At 46.8% G+C, this 5,863-nt stretch overlaps 1 long non-coding RNA gene across 2 annotated transcripts; it reads left to right on the forward strand.

The window, feature by feature from the left end:
- Nucleotides 1-2,126: 2,126 nt before the first annotated feature.
- On the forward strand, nucleotides 2,127-4,988 carry LOC105887172. 2 transcript variants are annotated; one of them, XR_001161378.2, is made up of 5 exons: nucleotides 2,127-2,220; nucleotides 2,501-3,143; nucleotides 3,592-3,798; nucleotides 4,418-4,634; nucleotides 4,900-4,988. It is a non-coding gene; the product is annotated as an uncharacterized LOC105887172 (long non-coding RNA). The 2 variants fall into 2 exon arrangements; XR_001161377.2 differs by having other exon boundaries at nucleotides 2,127-3,143.
- The last annotated feature ends 875 nt before the right edge of the window (nucleotides 4,989-5,863 follow it).

Consider the following 5,863-nt stretch of genomic DNA (forward strand, 5'->3'; position numbering starts at 1 on the left):
CATAGCAGAATAAACTGGTGAGAATTATTATAGGAGGAGGGATTAAAACAAACGAAATCCTATTAGAGTTCTTAACTTTTTTCCCCATTTTCTGAAGGCTAGATACTTGACTGATTTCATTGACGGTATAGAAAACATTTTCCTCAGAAGTCTAATACATGTGTATGGGCAATAACAAAATAATTCCTAGAGAGTTGAAAACTTTAAACTTTGTTGTTCTGGCATTTAAAAAATTGGTCTCGATTCCATGGAAATGCTTATTAAATTTCTTTGCAAAAGAACTGCCACAATCAATACAAATTTCTTTCAATGTGGGCCAAAGTAAGAGACCTGTAGCCCAAATTCATTAACCTTTCCTGGAGATCAATTGGTTTTCTGTTGATTTAGCAGTAATATTGTAGGACATTTAGCTATAATGTATTTTAATGTGATACTTCAGTATGCCAAGGAGAAAAAGAAACTCATTGAAAAATAAAATTGCTTAAATCATTTAATAGATATTTAAAACACTTGTAAAATATAGCTTCAAAAATTAAATCTTAGTTGTTTATTTGAATTGTAATAAAATGTGTTTTGCAACTAAATGGAGTTAAGATAATGCCTAATTACCTTAAGATAATTATGTGTGAAAGGTGATTATTTTTAAGCTACTTTGAGCTAACTATGTAATCAAATTATACTGACATTTAAAAGCAAAATTTTCTCAAACAAATAATCATTAGCATCAATAGATACTCATGAGAGTTAGAGTGTAAGAAAATAAAACAACTTGAAAGATTTTACAACCTTCCTGTTTAGAAACAGAATCCATTTGGGGAGATAAAAAGGTTTTATAAAGTAGCTATTTATGCATGCAAGTTTTATTTTCAACCCATGATGCTGTTTACTGTATCCAAATAACACTTCAGAACAGATTACTTTAAATCGTTTTTACCCCCAAAGAGTTAAGTTGGAGGGTGTAGTGGTTCCATGGGTTTTCCTCTTTTTAGCTTCCAGCCCAACTTGCTTCATTGAACTTTGGCCAGCTCGGACTGCAGCCCTCACTTTTTTATCCCCCCCACCCCCCCCACCCCCCCTCCCGCCATCGTTCTAGCAAGCAATGGAAAACAGCCATGCAGTTCGATTTTTAACTTATAAAATGCATGCATTTTTCTATTATAAACATTTTTAAACACCTGACAAGGGGAAAGTCCTCACTTAACTACCTTTCTTCTTCTAACTTCCTCATTTCTCCAATTATATATAACTGTGAGTGCACAGTGTAAGGGCAAAGCACACGGTGAGCGTGAGCTCCCCTCCCCCTTGCACCCTTGGGAAGTGAGGAGCCTCCCTTCTTCTAGATGCCATTTAATGACATTTTGGGGTTCTCTTAGTTTCAGTTATCTTGCTGTACAGAAGCAAGATAGTCTCCCTAAAAATCCAGAAAGGAAAAGGCTGAACTAGAATCATTCTCAAGGACTTGGCATCCAGGTGTGATGCTGGTCAAGCCTCTGGGGAAATTAAGTTCAGCACCCCGCCAGTGACGCCCGCCGGGGGAGGCCTGATTCAGACTTCTCAGTGAGAGGTTGCATTGTGTTGACTTTCTACTTCTCTAAACTTCTCTTCAAGATTATACATCGGGACTCCCTTCCCCTCCCCCCACAGCCAAGAAAAACAACCTGGAAATTCCCCCCCTCCACACACACGCAAAGGATTGCCTGGAAATAGGGAACAATTATTTAAACTGGAAATCTTCTTAATTTCTCCCCATGTCCCCCATGAAATTTGTTACTCCTCTGCTTGTCTATTCATGTCTCAGGGTCAGTGTATTTTGTTTCTCTCCCTGGCAGTAAGGAGTTATTTTAAAACACAATTTCATTGAAAGAATGTAAGGGGCTTTGTAGTGGTTTGTTTCGTTTAACATACAGTATTTAATTTTAAGGGCCCATTATATATGCGAGGGAGGAAATAGGAGCTGGCCCAGTGCATTGCCCCCTGGACAGCTGATTTTATTTGCCTGGCTTAGGAGACTGGGGCATTTTTGGAACATCCCACTAGCTCTGAGTCCCTCCTGGGAGCCCTGGGTTTCATTTCTTCCGCCCAGCTATAAATGTCCAGCCCAACAGCCGCTCAACCTGGAGCGCCAACTCCGGCCGCATCCTCCACCGCTTTTGCTAGGTGGAGGCCGATTCGCCAACTCAGACTGCAATGAGCCGTGCTGGGGCCCAGGACATCTTCCAGGTTTCCTCGCCTCTCCCAGGAGTCACACTGCCTTCTGCTGACACACGCTTCCTTTGTGTTATGCCTGGCTAATATATTAATGGGGCGGATAACCCAGATCCTTGGAGTAGGGGGGGAGGAGGAGGCTGTAGATGGAGAGGGAGAAGGGAATGACACAGCTTTCTGGCTGCTGACCCTCGAGCCAAAGAGCTCAGAGGCGGGGCAGGACGGGGGTAGCGAATCGAGGTAGGGAAATTTCACCATGAGGACGCCCAAAGTTAACTTAAACACCTGCAACAAGTTTTAAAGAAAGGTGACCTGATGCTAATGTGCCGTCGTGTGCTCAGAGCTGCGAGGCCAGAGCCGGCGACAGCCCAGGACCCGGCCCCTCCGCCGAGCGGCCGCGCGCCCGCGGCTGTCTCCGCCTCCCACCCCACCCCCGGCCGAGCGCCGCCGCCAGAGTCCCAGGTGAGCGTTCCAGCTCCGAGTCCTAGCAGTGCCCCTTGAGTCCTACCTAGTCCTCAAGCTCTAGCCAAGTCCGCCACCTTAGATACTGGGTCCCAGTGGTTAAAAATAAAGAATTCACTCAGCCCGGCAACCTGCCCTCGGAGAGACCCCGGCCTCCCCCCAACCCCAGCGGGCAGTCTGGCCTCCCGGTGGAGGTTTGGGCCGATCAGCCTTGGCGGGCACCCTGCGCTCCGCCAAGGGGTGTGAAGAGGCCTGGGGCCTGGGGTCCCGATGCTGGGTGAGGACCTGGTCGCCCGTCCCGGCCTCTCGGCGGAGCGCCCTCCCCGCCGGGCCTGCGGCCTCGCCTGCCAGACGGTGCCAGGGCGCCCGGAGACATATGCTGCCCGCAGGCCGCGCGGCCCGACGTGCTGCTCATTGCCGAGGCGGTTCTCAGAGCATCAAAAGCCAGGGCTTTCTTCAGCCGTATGGGCCGCGAGGTGAACAACAATGCCCGGGCCCCTTCACTTCAAAAGCTGCGATCAGGGGGAAGGCTCCCCCAGAGAATTTTTTTTCTCCTCTGCCTTTCATTCCCGGCTTCGAAAAAAAAAAAAAAAGGCACCAGCAACTCCAAGGCCCGGGCGAGCCTAATGCCCTTTGATGGGGATTGAATTCATTATCTCCAATAACACAATTGTGCTTGGCCAACGAAAAGAGCAAAGCAAGGCTCCAGCCCGCCCGAGGGGCCCGGCGGGGCGGGGCGGGCGGCCGCTGGGCGCTCCCGGGGACCCGCGCAGAGGCGCGGTCGGAGCTGCCCGGAGGGCTGCGGCGCCCCCTGGGGCGCGGGGGCCACGGGGCTGCAGGACCCGTGGCGCTGCCCGCGGAGGCCGCGCGGGGAGGGCGGGGCAGCTCTCCCGTTGGATTTATTTTTCGTTCCCCCCTTTGCAGCCATCTCCCGAGGGCGGCCCCCGCGGGCTGGGTGTTTACTCGCCTGACTCCCAGCCTTCAGCTTCGAGGCAGGCCCCGAAGTGCCCGCGCGAGGGCCAGTAAGGCCGCCCTGCGCCCCCGGCTGAGCACGCTGGGCTCTAGACACCTCGACCGCGCCGCCCAATGTGCCCTGGGCTTGGAGCCAGCTTCACTCTCAACCTAGCTCCGGTAAACCGGGCCCCTCTTCTCAGGCTCTCCCCATCCGCGTCCACGCCGGTAATAGCGGAAAGGCGCCCAGGCAGCCTGACCCGGGCAGCGGGACACCACGTCCGGCCCCCTGGTTTGGGGTCCACGCCGGGCAGGATGCACCGTCCCTTCCGCTCCCTGGCAATTCATGCCTCCTCCCAGGTTCCACCAACATCCCTGTCCTCTCAGGCCCCTCCAGCCCCTGCTTCTCTGCTCTTCTGAATGTATGGAGGTGAAAAGAGACTAAAACACTGACCTCCAGATGCGGGTGAATGTTTGTGTGTGTGTGTGTGTGTGTGTGTGTGTGTGTGTGTGCAGGTGAGAGAGGGAGGGAGATTTTGAATCCCTAAGAATCATCATCAAAGAAGACTTCTCTGTAGCTTTGTAGCTAAAATACCAGTTCAAGTCATTACTGAGTATGTTTCCTGCACAATCCTTTCTCCCTCATCACTTACTGGGGAAAGTGTGTACTGCAGTTTTATTTCAATCAGATAAAGAGTAATAATAAAACAACTTAAAGAACTTTTTAAAAGAAAAAAAAAAACTAGAGCGCGTTTAGGAATGTTCTGTGGTAGTAACTGGATTGGTTCTTCCTCATCAGGGAATCAATCACGACTTCCTCAACCTTGAAGCAATCCACTGTTGACCATCAGAGAATCAGACATGCCATGGGAGGTATATAGAGAGATCTGGAGAGATATCTAGACATGTTTACACTAATGGATTTTCTGACTTAGAGGAGCTTCTACCAGACCTTCCCATCTAGAGAATGTTCTCAAAGCAAGAAAGCAACCAATTGTGTGATCTGCTGATTTGGGGTAAACAAACAAACAAAAATGTTTCTGGTTTAACACTTTCAGTGAGGGCTGTTCTCATCAGGAGATTTAAGGATTTAGTTATTTAATTCTTTTCAACATAAAATAGAGTAACCTTTACAAATTTACATGGAACTCTGACCTATTTTTAGGCCTAGGCACTGGGGGTGGGGATGGGGAGACAAAACAATTCCACTGCGGTAGGTAAGATTAAAGAGAAAGACTTCAGTTCTTCCTCCCTCTTAAAAATTTTTCTTTTGTCTTACAGAGCAGCATCCTGAATATAACTTGCATTAAACCACATATTTACCTTTGTGAAGTCTTTACAGTTTTCATTTGCCTCAAAAAGGATGTAAAACATTTACCTTGCAGATATTCCTAGTGTCTAATAAAGAGGTCTATGGGAAAATCTATTCTCTAGATGAGTTTTAAACTCCCGATCCTACAGGTTATCAAAAAATGAGTGACTTCTCATTTGGACCTTTAGCCTACTTTTTATTAACTTATTAAAAAATAGGCTGAATCTTAGTGATGGTTCACTTACAGTGCAGTGACTTACTTCAGTCACCTTTTATAAAATCTCTTGCAACATCAAGTGGAGGTTTAATCTTTGTCTGGAATTGTAGCACACATACCCCACACCTGGTGGACTGCGGGGGCTTCCTTTGCATATTCATTATCACATGCTTAGGAATACCATAAAGAGAAAGGCATTTACACAGGATAGAGATGGCAGTGATTTAGATTTTACATATTAGCAATCTGAATAAAAGTTCAACATAATATGAATGATCAGAATAAGTTACATGTAGGTATAACTATTTGGGAATTCATTCTCATAATATTTTGAGAACTTCAGATTAATCACACTCGGGACTCAATGCAAGAATTATTTCCTGAATAACAATATTTCAGAACCACCACAAAAAAAAGCTTTAATTCTGACACTTATCCACCAGACCACAGAAGCAACAGGACAGTTCTGCAGTTTATCACATAAACAATTTGTCTAGTGTCAGGGCACACATGAAGCATGAGGCCCCACAGGATGGATGAATTACTAAACAAAAGATACCATGATTTTAATGTAGATGTCTTTGACCATGGAAAAGAATTAAGGAGGAAAAAAGATGTAAGCATTTCAGTAGAAATGAGAATTCAGCGTTATCTAAAGTACAACAACATTTCAGCCTTGAGATTCACTGAATCAATAGAAAAGACTCCTTGTATCT

The sequence above is a fragment of the Otolemur garnettii genome, unplaced genomic scaffold (genome assembly GCF_000181295.1).
Source record: "Otolemur garnettii isolate 467f Iridium unplaced genomic scaffold, OtoGar3 scaffold00052, whole genome shotgun sequence".
In the NCBI taxonomy this organism is placed as follows: Eukaryota; Metazoa; Chordata; class Mammalia; order Primates; family Galagidae; genus Otolemur; species Otolemur garnettii.